This window comes from Chelonoidis abingdonii, chromosome 6, assembly GCF_003597395.2.
Source record: "Chelonoidis abingdonii isolate Lonesome George chromosome 6, CheloAbing_2.0, whole genome shotgun sequence".
Taxonomy (NCBI): Eukaryota; Metazoa; Chordata; order Testudines; family Testudinidae; genus Chelonoidis; species Chelonoidis abingdonii.
Window position 1 is genome coordinate 21,083,142 of NC_133774.1, and position 15,183 is coordinate 21,098,324.

General features: G+C 38.7%; 1 protein-coding gene across 5 annotated transcripts in view; it reads left to right on the forward strand.

Annotated features, from left to right (window-relative positions):
• WDR7 (WD repeat domain 7) overlaps positions 1 to 15,183 on the forward strand; it is a 359,997-nt gene that overhangs the window by 117,656 nt on the left and 227,158 nt on the right. The gene's annotated exons all lie outside the window — the stretch shown is intronic.

The following is a 15,183-nucleotide window of genomic DNA, read 5'->3' on the forward strand; positions in this document are numbered from 1 at the left end:
TGACATTTTGTGTGTGTTTCTCTATAAAGAAGAAGGAGGAAAAAAGAGAGCAAACTACTTCAATTGTCATTTGTTTAAAAAAACAATAGTTTATTTAGCAAAAGCAGCACTAAAATTTCTTGACCAAAACCTATCTCTGTATTTATTTACAAGTAGTTTAATGTCAAATGTTGTTTGAAAAAAGGTAAACTAGAGCTGTTGTCTCCTAAATGCTCATGGGCATATACTGTATGTGTCTGAAATACCTGTGCAAGGTTGGTCTGGTCCAGTTCACATTTGGGGAATGTCTAGTGTTACATTTATAAACACATTATTTCAATATTTATCCCATGAAATTTCCAAGTGAATTAATTGTTGTAAAACTGGAAGGAAAACCAAATACTAATCCTTCATTTTTTCCACCCGCCTAAGTAAAGTTCAGACAGTTTGTGCTGCCACAGACATGGTTAACTAGATCACCTTGCTGCAGTTCAACAGAGTAGGGCTGAATTTAAAAGAAAATATGAAAAATTAGTTATAAGGATGGGAGAGATTTCTCTGATGGTAATTGGATATGTGTTTGTGAGCTGAACAACAGAAGGTTTTGTAACTTCCTCGTTATTTAAATTCAGCTTTTCCATAAATCTGTCCAGTAGCCTTGAATAAATGTAGTTATTTCTGCTCCTCTTCTTATGCTATCTTTGAATTAATGACTGGAGCCATGGTTAACCTTCTACTTCTAGACATTAAGTTTCAGACTTAGTGCCATGCAGTGTTATAAGACATCAATAAATTAATATTCCAATTTACTTGAAAAGAATATTCATAGATTTATTTTCAACTCAATAAAGTGCAATTTGTGTGTTTAAATATTCCCTCCATAACATTCCCCCCCCCACCTAGAACTATTTGTATAATATTTTCAAAAGCACAGAAATGACTTTAGAAGCCTCAGTACCTTTTTCAGAAGTCACTTAGGAGCTCACGTCTTGCTAAAAGTCAACAGAACTTGGATTCCTAAGTGCCTGAGGTACTCTAGTAATGAGGTTTGAGTTATTAAATATAAATAAATATAGTTGCTTTAAAAATGTTACCCTTAGAGATGCTGTTTTCCAGTAGAGAGGAGGAAGTTCTAATAGTTTAGTTTTCTTAGATATGTTGACGAATGCATCTTGGAATACTTTGGAAATATTCCATCTTGTATTAATGCTGCATAACAGCATTAGTTGATAACAGAAGGAGTTGCACTTTGTCTTTCCTTATGTAATAAACCAAGTTTCATGGAACAATTTGTTTAAAAAAACTTCCAAAACTAGTTGTTGTTGTTAAGGCCCAGGTCCTGCAGTCTGATCTACTAATACCCTTGTTTCTACACACATTCCTACTGAAGTACCTGGAGTACTTCCTGACACAAGGCTCCTCCCACTTGGATCAGATTGTGGGGTGGGACCTAATTTTGGTGGTGTTGAGAGATGCTACATTGGTGGTCCTGAGAAGTAAGTGTTTATCCACTGAATATGTACCATACATATTTTGATAAAGCAAGCTTCTCCATTCTACCCACACATGTGCCTCAGATGTGGAGATCATCAGTAAGAGTAAGAAAGGTAGTTTAGTCTCTGTGATTGTGTCCATTGATACTGCCAGTAAAGGTAGTAGCGTGATATTTATTTGTAACATCTGTTCACTAGAGGCTGTTCTGAGACCACCAAGCCACTTTATTCAAGCTATTGACTAGCCATCTTTATCCCTAAGAGAAAACTTTGAAAAATATTCTGTTTTAGATGCAAAATGACTTCATACATTTTAGATTTTGATTTTGGTCCACTCAATGATTATTAATAAATATATGTTTATGAAAACTGGATTTTCCTAGCTACAATATTTGCTGCTATAACCTGTTCCTAACTTAATATTTCTGTAACATATCAATGATATTTCTACAGCAACTTATAATTGGGGCCAAAGGAGCCTTCACATTTGATTTTATTGTAAGTTTAGGGAAATCCCTTAAGCTTCAGTGCTGTTTCATTATAGTATTTTATTAAAGATAATATGAATTTGTTGATGTGTCAACTACTCAAAAGGCATCATTTTTGTAAAAACAGTAATAATTTCCTATATTGAAATAGCATTTACAGGTATAGAGTTTATCACATAGGTATAATTTAATTAATTGCTAAAATGTACAGTAACAGTGTGCACCAACATTTATTCTGCCCTAATCCTTTGGATGAAGTAGATGAACTAAGAAGTCTTTTTCCTTTTATGATTCTTGTATCAATATTTCACAAAAGATTAGAACAAGAAATGAAGGAGAATCTAATAGAAACTACAGGAAACATGTACGTTGGTCATATTTAATTTCATGACTTGGAATTTGTCTAGGCTACTCCAGCATCCTGTTGTTTCCTGAACCATGTTAAAGAACTGTTTAAACACTGGCAGAGAGTTAAATCACTAAAATTCATCTGCAGCACCTCTATGTTCTGTGGTTGGCTCCCACCCAAGTATTGGCTTGGCTGACTTTGCTTACCTTTTGAAATTCGATGAAATCACATTTTAAGATTATATTAATACAGACTTTTTATTATTATTTTACCTAACTTTTTTACTTGAAAAAACAAACACCACCCCTCCCAACAATTCTTTGGAGGTTATATAGGATTTTTTAATCTAAAATTTTAAGTGCTGTTTGTGCTGACCAAGGCTCTTGATAACTTTTTTGAACATATTACTAATAAAAACTATACTGTCTTAATATCTTCTGGATTTTTTAATGTTTTTCTAGTGTAATAAAATAGTGAAAAATACACACAATTCTCTAAATAGGTACAATAACTCTATACTAAAATAATGAACTCACGTAACCCTTATGAGCTTTTTAGTGCATTTATTCATGCCTACCTTCATCATTTAGGCCCCATTGTTGCAAACACTCTGTACTCGGTTAACAATTACAGAGATTAATCCCACTGAAATCAAAATAACTATTGAAATAAACGAGACTACTCATGATATTAAAGATAAGCACATGCAGGGGCAGCTCCAGGCCCCAGCATGCCAAGCGTGTGCTTGGGGCGGCATGCTGCGGGGGGTGCTCTGTCGGTTGCCGGGAGGGTGGCAGGCAGCCAGCCTTCGATGGCATGCCTGCGGAGGGTCCGCTGGTCCTGTGGCTTCAGTGGAGCCGCGGGACCAGTGGACCCTCCGCAGGCACGCTTGAGGGAGCTCCACCGGAGCCGTGGGACCGGCGACTGGCAGAGCGCCCCCCGGGGCATGCTTGGGGCGTCAAAATGTCTAGAGCCGCCCTTGAGCACATGCCTAAGCATTTGCCAGATTCAGGCCTTGAAGATCACCCAACACTTCACTGTCTAGCTGCTTGTTTGGAAGCAGTAACACTGTGTCTTAAAGGAACTACTCATGACATGTCTCACTTGCCCAGTTTTCAGAGATAAAGGATCTATTTGAATATAATGTAAATATTTGTTTAAATATTAATCTACAGTAATTTTGCCTATTTTTACAGTTTGCCATGTGCACAACAATAAATAATTGGCCAGTTCAGAAGTATTTCCCAGTGTTTTGAGTCTGTGATCCTACATTATGTACAGTAATGCCTAGACATTGGAGGTAGAGGTAGGGACTACACTGGCTGGTAGCTTACCTTCCTTCTTTTTGAAATTATTCCTTGGCTTTTATCATTTTAAGTAAAAACCATAAACAATAGTTATTTAATTTTTGTGTTAAACATATATTAAGATTCTCTTTAACTTGTTTTTAATACTGGAGGATATCTTTGTTTCACTTCCTTCCTCTGTATAGAAAGGGTATGTTCACTTTTTTTCCTACTGTTCTCCCTTCCCACATAAAAAAAAAAAAAAAAAAAAATTGGTGCTGGGATTGGTGCATTGGAAACTCAGGTCCTCTGTCCATAAAACTAGTACAGCAGTAGCAGTGCTCCCTTGTGTGTCATGCCATTATGTCTCAAACCTGACCAGAAGGAACTGTTTCTAGAGATGTGAAGGTTTTTACTTAGACCTCTCTGCTGAGTCTGTCCGTCAGCTTATGATACTGAACACTTGTCTGGCTGAGACTGTATTTTTGACCACCAATTCATTTCACACTGGTTACTGAACTCCCACTGTCTAGTAACCAGTTTAGGTCACTACCAGCTTGAGCTGGATTTTAACCTGTGAACTGAAGATGAAAGGCTCCATATCCTATTACCAATTCCCTTGAGCCATCTATTTCTTCTCCTCTAGCCTTCCTGCATCCAATATACTATTCTGTTCCTGATGTTATTTGTGTTAGAAATCATCCTCATTATTTTGAAACTTTTTCCCCTTCTTGGGGTGCTTTTTTTTAAAGGGGAGAAAAATTGTATATGCAATAATCCTTTAATAATTACTTTGTTTCTTCTTAACTACTTTTTTCTGCAGTTTCATCATATAGTTGACCATATAGTTTCATCTTTCTTTTGGGTTTTGAAAATTGGAAAAGTATAGAGTACAATAGTGGTACTTTTAAAGTGAATTGTTTGGTAAAATTAGGGCTTAATGTATGTATCCAGTGTCCTTATGTTATCTTGTTTTGCATTTGGAGCTTGAGTTATATTGAGAAAATCTCATCAAAATATTTTTCCTGACTATCATGTGTATCTTTTGGATTTCTGAATGATGGACTCTAATGAAGACTGCATTATTGCAAAAGACAGAAGCATTGTACTCATGGGCTAAAAAAAGTTAAGCTGAATTTAAAATTGAGGGAAAAAACATATTGTCTTTCTCATAATTAATCAACACTCGCAAGCATGTATATGATGTAATATATTTTATACATACTTTACAATACTGTATATTACAGTATTGTGTATATATATGTGATATGCCAATACACATTTCCTTTCCCCTCCAATTCTGTTAAATAGCTGGCAATAGACCTTACATAAAGTTCTTTTTTTTCTTCAAACATAGTTATTTTCTTACCCATTAATGTATGCAGCATAGTAAAAAGATGGCTGTACAACTGTCCTAGAATCTATTTTCTTGGACATTTGTAGTGCTTCATGAGATCATTTATTCAAGTCATACGCCACGATTTATCTAGAAACCGAACCAGTTCTTACTTATTGTAAGTAGTTGCATAATAATAAGCAAACACTTCTATCTCATATAGAGAATTACTTAACATATGTTTCAGAATTGAAAAATTATTTGCTTTAAACAATAAAACGTACATTTTTATGAATCTTTCAGTGTTTGTCCAAAGGACAAATGTAATTACTATTCAGTAAGATAGATTTTTATGTTAAATGCCAATTGATTTCTGGAAGACATATAATATTCTTAGTAAATCTAAATTGGACACACAACTTAAATTATGTGGAACACACAACTTTAAAATGTTAAAAACAGTTCTGTACATTTCAGAAGACCAAACTTTTGATAACTATGGCCTTTATCCAAAGTTATGACATGTGCATTTTTATTATTACACAACTAAACACAAAAATAAGGATTGAATAAGATATTAAGCAATGGCATACTGTATATGGGTGGAAGAGTCTTGATTCATAGTTGTAGACATCATGCCATTCTGTATATTTGGATTTATTTTTGTAATTGACCTTTTTATGAGGTCAGTTGCACTCAGTTTGTAGAATACAGCTGTAGTTGCCTTTATTCTAGGGAGTGGCTGCTATAGCAACTACTGATGATTACTAATTTCTTTTCTCTAGAGTGACTGAATGACCTTCTAGGGTACAAGGTCATATACATAATTATTTTTGTATTGTATATGTGTGTGTGTATATAAACTCCTGTTCACACTAGCCAGTGGACTATGATACTCTTGCCTTGAAAACAACTGTCTTCCCCTGTCACCGTCCCTCCACCCCCAGAAATGTTAGTTAAAACAAGTGGCAATAGTCATTTTGATTTTTTTCTAGTTATTTGCAATATGCTGTTTTGCTCATTACTTAAATCCTTATGTCTGAAAAAAATTATAGAGGAATGTGCAGCATAATACATATCTATGTCAGTTGCAAGCACAGCCCTTTGTTCTTGTAGAATCTGTCTTTTTAGTTTGCTTTTGTGTTCCAGTTATGAGGTGAGGATCTGTTTTCTTAGTAGCAGCCAGTGATTTATTTGTTCACAGAAAAAGATTTTCTCAAGTATTTAGTAAGAAAATATGATTACAAGGATATTTTGATTTTGATCTTTTAAAGTCTTTATAATGCTTATTGTTTAATCAGCAGATGAAAGGATTACAGTTATTTTGATACTAAATTGAGAGATTAGTCACGACAAAATAATCATATAAAGGGGCCTAGAAAGTTACTAATATGTGCAGGAAATAATAAAATCCAGCATGAGAAAAATACAGTCTAGTACAACTGGGAAAATAATTTGAAATACAGATATTGGTGGTATGGGACCAACTGTGAAAACAGTAATACTGAAAAAAAACTTGAAAGTGCTTATGACCAGCAAGTTGGATTTAATTTTGCAACATCATAAAACAATGACAACAATGCAATTTGGGCTGTATTAACAGAGACATTCCGTTATTGCTTAGTGGGTTTGTGTTCTTTCTAAATGACACTGGAGAAGTAGCAATTTAAAATACTGGCTTGTGAACTGCCTTCAGAAAAATGTTGACAGACTGGAGGGATTTAAAAGAGAAAAATAGAATGCTTAAGGGTCTAGAAGAATTACATTGTTAGGAAAGAGTGAAATAAAAATATGACTTGGATAACTTATGGCTAAAATGGTAAACATTGACATGTATTTTAGGACAAAAGCATCAAGAGGGGAGAGGAATTGGTCAAAATGAGCATAGCTAGGAGTAAAGGCACATACTTGTGCGCAGGGAATTTTATGTTAAAATGCATGGGTGTGGAATCTGACTGATCAAGATACAGTACTTGGTTTTGTTTTATTCAGGAGAGTTGGGTGAGCATAAAATGTTACCAGAAGACTTTTGCCTGCCAAGAATGTTACTTTACACTAACTGTATATAAACTATGTATACAAAATGTTCCTTGTGCAGTTTGTATACAAGCTCATGTTTAATTGCAACAAGTGACAAACATAAACACAAGTCTTCTGCTAAGGTGATATATTCTAGCAATATACATTTAAAAAGGATAATTGACTCTTGAATGAATCAAGCCTTTGACATTAGAAAGCTGTCTGGAGGAAACAGAGTCAGGGTCAAATCCCTTTTCCCCTGAAGCCAATGGGAGATTTGGGACAGGATTTCACTCATATAGTTTAAACTAAATTGTAATCTATCTGGCTATGCTGGAAGAAGGACAGGAGACACTGGATGTCATTTAATTGGACCACAACTTCATTATTAACAGTCTGGGGGTACCTGGCAGATAGGAGTATACGGTGCAGATAATTCCATGATTATTTTAGTATATCCTAGGAGGCTTTTGTCAGCCCTCTACCTTCCTCATCCTGGTGCCCAGCCCTCCTGCTGTTGGGACCTTGCCATTCCCCCCTTGATTGAGGGTTAAGGTGGGCTATAGAGGTGGCGGGTTTGGCTCCCTGCTGTGCTAGTCATAGGAGCCCTGGAACCCCACTCCCCCTTTTCTGCTCCTTTAACAAATACCGCCTGTAAATCCTTTACCAATCAATTTATCTAATCACTGTATTCCTTCCCTATGGAGTAACTGCACTGGACATCTGCCCCACGTCAACATGAGTTGTGACATCATAGACTAACTTCCATTCCATGTTTGTCCCCAACTAAGCGCCCCCTCTTCTGCTGAACTCAATGTGGGGAAGGCAAAAAAACCCCACCAAACCCACTTCACCAATGCCAATTTGGCAGTAAGAGAAAAATTCCTCTCAGGCCTCCCAAGAAAGGAGTGACTAGGTTAGTGCCCACAGCAGATCCTGACCAAACCTGATATTTCTCCATTTCCATGGGTGGGAGGGTGGGTGCTGTTCTACTTGGTCCAGGTAAAAGAGGGCTTCTTCTACTCCTACTCCTACTTATATAGCCTTCCCTCTCTTCTGATCACTTGGGAGGAGAATGAATCAGCATCCCCACAACCTGCTCTGTGGTTGCTGCAACATCAGTCTCCACAGTGCTTAATTTGTAATGAAAAAGGTGCTGGGGCTTAAGCAGTTTTTTACTTCCATAACTGACACAACAAGCCCAGAGGTGCCGGGGCTCAGCCCTGGCAAGCCCTGGCACAAATTAAGCACCGACCCTGTGTCTTCCCCTTAAACAGGTACACACCTTCATCCAGCAAGCCATTTCCACATTCATGTTTTGTCCATGAATCCTGGATTTTTGTAGTTGTTTCTCTGAGTTAGCTGGAAGATTTATAAAAATAACATTTAGCTTGATAACTTATTATTATATGCCTGAGGAACCTTATTTGCAGTCATTATTACATTATTATGCGTAATACTTAATTGTATACTTGTTCTAAGCATCTGAGGTAGTAAAATTATGAATAATTGGAATATAGGCTAACACTTTCCACTTTTGATCAAACCATGCTCTATTTGCAGTAACTTTGAAAAAAGACTTGGCAGATGTGGAGTATCAAAATTATAAGGCCACGTCTATACAATGTGCCATATCGGCGCGTTACAATCGATTGCTTGGGGATCGATATATCGCGTCTCATCTAGACGCGATATATCGATCCCTGAGCGCGCTTACATCGATTCCGGAACTCCACCAAAACCAACAGAGTTCCGGAATCGACATGGCGAGCCGCGCACATCGATCCCGCGCGGTGAAGACGGGTGAGTAGATCGATTTTAGATAATCGATTTCAGCTACACTATTCTCGTAGCTGAAATTGCGTATCTAAAATCGATTTTCGCGCGTCGTGTAGACCTGGCCAGAGTATCAGAGAATGCCTTGACCTTGCAGAATTGTACAATTCACTACTTGGGCTGCTTTTACCTTCTCATATACAGATTATTCTTTGATACACTATAGTATTTACATGTTTTAGGACATAGCAATTTTAAGCTGCTACTTAATATTTCATATTAGCACAGTGTAGGTGGGCAGTTTTGTGATTGGTTCTTCTTTAATACTGTAAACATTTCAAGTTTTAAGATATTAGGAAAGAGTTTTTCAATAATTCTCTATTAAAGAGAAAGATACTGTATAGGGGGTGTGTGAGTGAGAAAGAGGAGTATTATTTCTTCTCTCGCTAAGGCCCACAGATCACTTACAATGGGTATTTCAACCTGCTTATGTCTTGCGGGCAGAGTTAGACCTGTCAGTCACTGGCAAAAGGTGATTCCTCCAGTTTTTTCTGCTTCCCCAGTGGTTGGTGGCTCAGCCGGACCTCTCTCTGCAGAGATTTTCTTAGTTAAATTCCGATCTTTGTCACATTTCTGGCTAACAATTTGGCTCAATAACATGTCATTCTAATTCCCGGCAGTGTCCTAGGGCTGTGTTACTTTTGGGGGAGACTGAATGCTCAGCTTTGCTTCCCCTTCTCATGCATTTACAGTGACAGGTGTCCCTGCAGTATTCAGGGAAAGCCAGAAGCAAACGGAAGATTCTGTGTTGCCTGCTTTACCCTTCTTATTGAGTGACTCATTGGGGAGCTCAGCATCGCTTCTCGGGCCTCTGGCTCCGGTCAAGTGTAGTATCTATTCTACCTAATGGTCTCTGGGAAGGTGTAATAGAAGGATGGCGATTTCCAGCCATACCTAAAGACTGAGAAAGTATTGGGCTGTTATAACTAGCTGCTGCTGTTAGCCACCATGCCTTATGTCTAGGGTATTGTTCTGAGCTTCTGCTTCAGGCCCTCCTCATCCTTCCTTCAGGAGCTGGCCATGGAATTACAAGAGGGCCAGCAGCCTAGGTATGGAAGAGCAAGGTATTTTAGTTCTTTCTATCCCCCTGGCCTGCATTGTATAAAGCCAAAAAGTTCCTCAGTGAGCACCAGTCCAAATTCAATCTGGTGTCACTAATGGTGGTCAGGGCCTCTGTGTTCCTGAATCAGTGACCTCTGAACTGTACAGACCCTTCATAGGCAGCTAAGTCTGGGCAGGCATCACCTCAGCACTCTTCTTTGGGCATGAAAACTCCCTGGTGGCTTCAGACCAACAAAAAGTTTATCACCTAACACCTCAAGTGCCTTTGCATGTTTTCATAAGCAAAGGGGACATAGGTGGAGAGTATTGCAAATAAGGTTCCTGTCAACCTAAAAAAAATCTCACAGTCTATATCACAACCTAAGGACTTCTCCCTGAAAATGATAGTGGCATACAAATCTGTTCCATGCAGCATCATGGGGCTTTTGTCCTTGAGATCAGACACTTAGGTCCAGTTCTCAGAGTGGTTCAGTGGAAGATTTTATGGAAAGCTGAGGCAATTCAAAGTAATCAGAAAAGTCGATCTATAATCTGGATTCCTGCTAGGCACTATAGAAAGGAATATAACTCATATGGCAAGTTGAAGCAATCCATGAAATACAACAGAAGATACCAATTTGTAAGGGGTAGGGTACTGAGGCAATGTCAGTAGTTTCCCTCAGTTGCGTTCCTGCTGTTGTAATGCTATCTGCATGACCCTATTGGGAGTTGACCCCCAATTTGTGCCGGGCTGTTTCAATCTGAGAGCCAGTGGGTTCTGATAGCGTTAGTCAAAATGAGATCAATTGTATGTTGTGCAAAGGAGATACTCTCTGGAGCTGTGCAAGAATCACAGGAACAGATTTGTCCCAGTTCCAATTTCAAGTAACCCATGGGAATAGGAGGACATAAGTGAAGCCATCCATCATCTGGTTCAGATTGAAGCAATACAACCCGCTCTTCATCCTATTTCTAACCTCAGAAAATCAGAAGCAAACAGAGCAGGACTCCATCTGAAGCATCTAAATAAGTTATTGGAGGAGGCTTATCTTCAAACATTCCTGTTTTAACATCCACAAACAATACTTCAAGTTTGCATATGGATGGCAGCTTTCTTCCCCCAGTTTCAATCATTTTCTTTTTATCAGACTAGTGCTTTCAGGATCTCTTCCAGAATCATGGTGGTATTAATATTGGCTTAAAGGAAGAAGGTAAAACAGTTATCACTTCCTATACAGTTTTTTTTTATGGTCAGGGCTCTGTTACAGATACAAAAGTAAGACAAATAGTGATATGGTTTCTGGACAATCTGGCATTCATGATAAACACAGACAGAGGGAAGTCAACCATAGGCCTTGGTGGAAGATGAATTCTATCAAGTGCAAAGTATCATCGAAAAGATGGTCAGAAAGAAGAACAAGAATCAAAACTCCAGTTCTTATTGTAACCAAATAGGAATGAGGATCTCATTCACAGACATGCTTCAATGAACCACAATTTGAGACCTATATAGTGTATATCCTTTACCTCTCCTGTCTATTAGCAGAACTTAAGATCCTTTTGTATGTTCTCTGCTTCCTCAGTTGTTGAGTACAGAGAATATGACTTTTGAAGAATTAGTGAACCAGTCAGAGAGTCATTGTTCAGTCAGATGCTCACTGAGGATAATGGAGGGGGGCTTATTCAGATCCCAATTCAATTCAGGGAATAGGTGTCAGAGCACAACATCCACAAAACGGCCAATAAGTTGTTGGAATATACTTGGGAACACTTTTTTGTTTCAAATAATGAATGAAGTAGCCCGGTGGACATCCATTTTAGATTAGATTCTGACCAACATTGAGGAATTGGTTGACAATTTGAAGGTGGAAGGCAATTTGAGTGAAATGATTATGAAATGATAGATGTTATGATTCTAAGGAAAGGAAAGAGTGAGACCAGCAGAATAAGGATAGTGAACTTTTAAAAAAAAAAAAAAGCAGATTTTAACAAACTCAGAACAGGTACCTAAGCTCCCATGGGAAGAAAATCGAAGAGAAAAAGGAGTTAAGGAGAGTGGCACTTTTTCAAAGATATGGCTCCATGCAGGAGCTCTTTAATGACCTGAAAATCAGAAAGGAAACTTACAAAAAGTGGAAGCATGGATGAATTGCTAAGGAGGAATACAAAAAATACCGCAATCATGTAGGGACAAAACCAGAAAGGCTAAGGCACAAAATAAGTTATATCTTGCAAGGGACATAAAAAAAGGCAATAAGCGGTTTTTAAAATACATTAGGAACAAGACAAAGATGAAAGAAAATGTAGATCCTCTATTTAGTGGAGAAAGAGAGCTAATAACTGATAACATCAAGAAGGCTGAGGTGTTCAATGCTTATTTTTCTTCAGTCTTCACTGAAAAGGTGATTGATGATTAGACACTCAACACAATTAATATTAACAACAAGGGGGAAGGAAAGCAAGACAAAATAGGGAGAGAACAGAATAAAGAATAATTAGTAATGTACATGAATTCAGCTCAATGGGGCCTGATGAATTTCCTTAAGGAACTAGATGAAACAATCTTGGAACCACTAGTAATTATTTTCAAAATCTTCTGGAGCGTGGATGAAGTCCCAGCGTACTGGAGAAGAGCAAATATAGTACCAATCTTTAAAACAGGGAACAAATAGAAGGTGGGGAATTATAGACCAGCCGGCCTACCTTCGATACTTGGAAAGATACTGAAACAAATTATTAAAAAATCAGTTTGGAAGCACGTAGAGGACAATATAAAGCATGACCAACATGGATTTGTCAAGAACAAATCATGCCAAACCAACCTCATTTCCTACTTTGACAGTGATGGGGGGAAATAGTAGACATACTGTACCTTTATTTTAATAGAGCTTTTGACACAGTCCCACATGACATTCTCAGAAGCAAATGAAATGTGGGATAGATTAAATTATTAATAAGATGGGTGCACAATTGATTGAAAGACAGTACTCAAAGAGTAGTTATGAATAGTTTGCTGTCAAACTGGGAGGATGTATCTACTGAGGTTGCACAGGAGTCAGTCCTGGATCTGATACTAGTCAATATTTTTATTAATGATTTGGCTAATGGAGTAGAGAGTATTCTTATAAAATTTGCAGATGACAAAATGGGAGGGATTTCAAGCACTTTGGAGGGGAAGATTAGAATTCAAAACAACCTTGATAAATTAGAGAATTGGTCTGAAATCAACAAGATGAAATTTAATAGAGACAAGTGCGAAGTACAACACTTCAGAAGGAAAAATCAAATGCACAACTACAAAATGAGGAATAACTGGCTAGATGTTATATGGCTGAAAAGGATCTGGGGGTTATAGTGGATCACAGTTGAATGAGTCAACATTTTGATGCAGTTGTGAGAGAGGCTAATACCGTTCTGGGATATATTAACAGGAATGTTGTATGTAAGACATGGGAGGTAATTGTCCTGCTCTATTTGGCACTAGTGAGGCCTCACCTGGAGTATTGAGTCCAGTTCTGGGTGCCATACTTTAGGAAAGATGTGAACAAATTGGAGAGAGTCCCAGGAAAAATAACGAAGATGATAAAAGGTTTAGAAAGCCTGACCTCTGAGGAAAAGTTCAAAAACAAAAACAAAACTGGGCATATTTAGTCTTGAGAAAAAAACAGAGAGGTGAGACTTAAGTCTTCAGATATGTTAAAGGCTGTTATAAAGAGGACGTTGATCAATTGTTTTCCATGTATACTGAAACTAGGATAAGAATTAGTGGGCTTAATCTGCAGCAAGAGAGATTTAAGGTGGATACCAGTGAGTCACTGGCCAATGCAGTGGCCCTACTCGATGGCCTCAGAGAAATAGGCCACCACTCCTTCCTGCTCGGCACCAGATCCAGATCTGGTACCAACCCCGGTAGCGAACTCCAGGAGATGCCTCCAATGGACACAGTTGAGGCAGAGAAAAAGGAAGGAGCCCCTCGTCCAGTGCAAACCTCCTCCTCGTCTTCCCCAGGTGAGGCTGTTGTGGGTCCCAGCAGCCTACTTTCCTGGATGATTTCAGGGCCTATCAGGACCTTCTGACATGGGTAACTTCAAACTTGGGCTTGAAGATGGAGGAGCTCAAAGAAACATTACACAGCCTCATTGATATCCTGGCTGCAGCAGCTCCAGCCAAAGTGGCCCTGCCAATCAGTGACACGGTGGGACCAGTCAAGGTCCTATGGAAAACTCCTCCTTCTCTGGGCCCCTACTTCAAAGGAGAAGTAGGGGCCCAGGAGAAGGAGGAGTTTTCCATAGGGCCTTGTGTCTCCGAGAAGGAGAAAAAGTATTATGTGCCAGCAAGGGAGGCTGATTAGCTGTACTCGCCTGCCCCCTGGGTTTCTGGTGGTGTCTGCAGCTAATGAAAGGGACAGGCAGAGCCAGAGTACTACCCCCAAACAAAAAGACACTAAGAAACTGGATGTTTTCAGAAGAAAGGTTTATTCCAGGGGTAGCCTCCAACTTCATTTAGTCAATCAGCAAGCTTTGCTGGGAAGATATGATTTTAATCTATGGGACTCCCTGAATAAGTTCAGAGTCCCTGCCTCAAGAGTCGAGGCAGGAGTTTGCGGCTCTCCTAGAAGAGGGTAAGAACGTGGCCAGGATCTCTCCCCAGGCAGTTCTGGACGCTGCCAACTTTGCAGCCCAGACAGTGTTATCTGCTGTCACCATGAGGTGCTGTTCCTGGCTCCAGTCCTCTGGCCTTCCCATGGGGTTCAAGAGTCAATCCAAGACCTCCCATTTGAAGGCTCCTCCCTTTTCTCGGAGACACAAGATCAAGGCCCTTATGTCAGAACCACCATACACTGTGATCTTCAAGGACAACGTCCAACTGCCCCTTTTCCACTGCTGCCATGGACCATACAAAAGACAGGAAGGATGGAGAGGCAGTGATACTTTTTATGCCTTTTGGGCTGAAGTAGTGATAGTTCTTCAATGTGATTAGCTTCGCATTGGACCTTCTAATGTCTCTGTTTCACAGAGGAGACCTGTTTGTGCAAAAAATAATAAACCAAAAAACCAATATATTACTAGTGCAAAGTCCATAATATAACTACCATGTTAAACAAGTGAATTGCAGCCTTGATTTCCTCCAGGAGGGCCTAACTTTGGATTTATAAGAATATGCAAGCAAAAAAGTCAAATCTTCATTGTGCAATGTTATCGGCATGTTAAAGAAATGGAAGTTTTGTACACATCCTGATACTATATGCTTCTGTAGGGCAACAACCCTTATTCTAGCTCACAAGGTTGTAAAGCATGACTGTGGAACTTCATTCTGCTCCTTGAGAACATACCAAGTTTCTTCAGAGAGTGTTGTT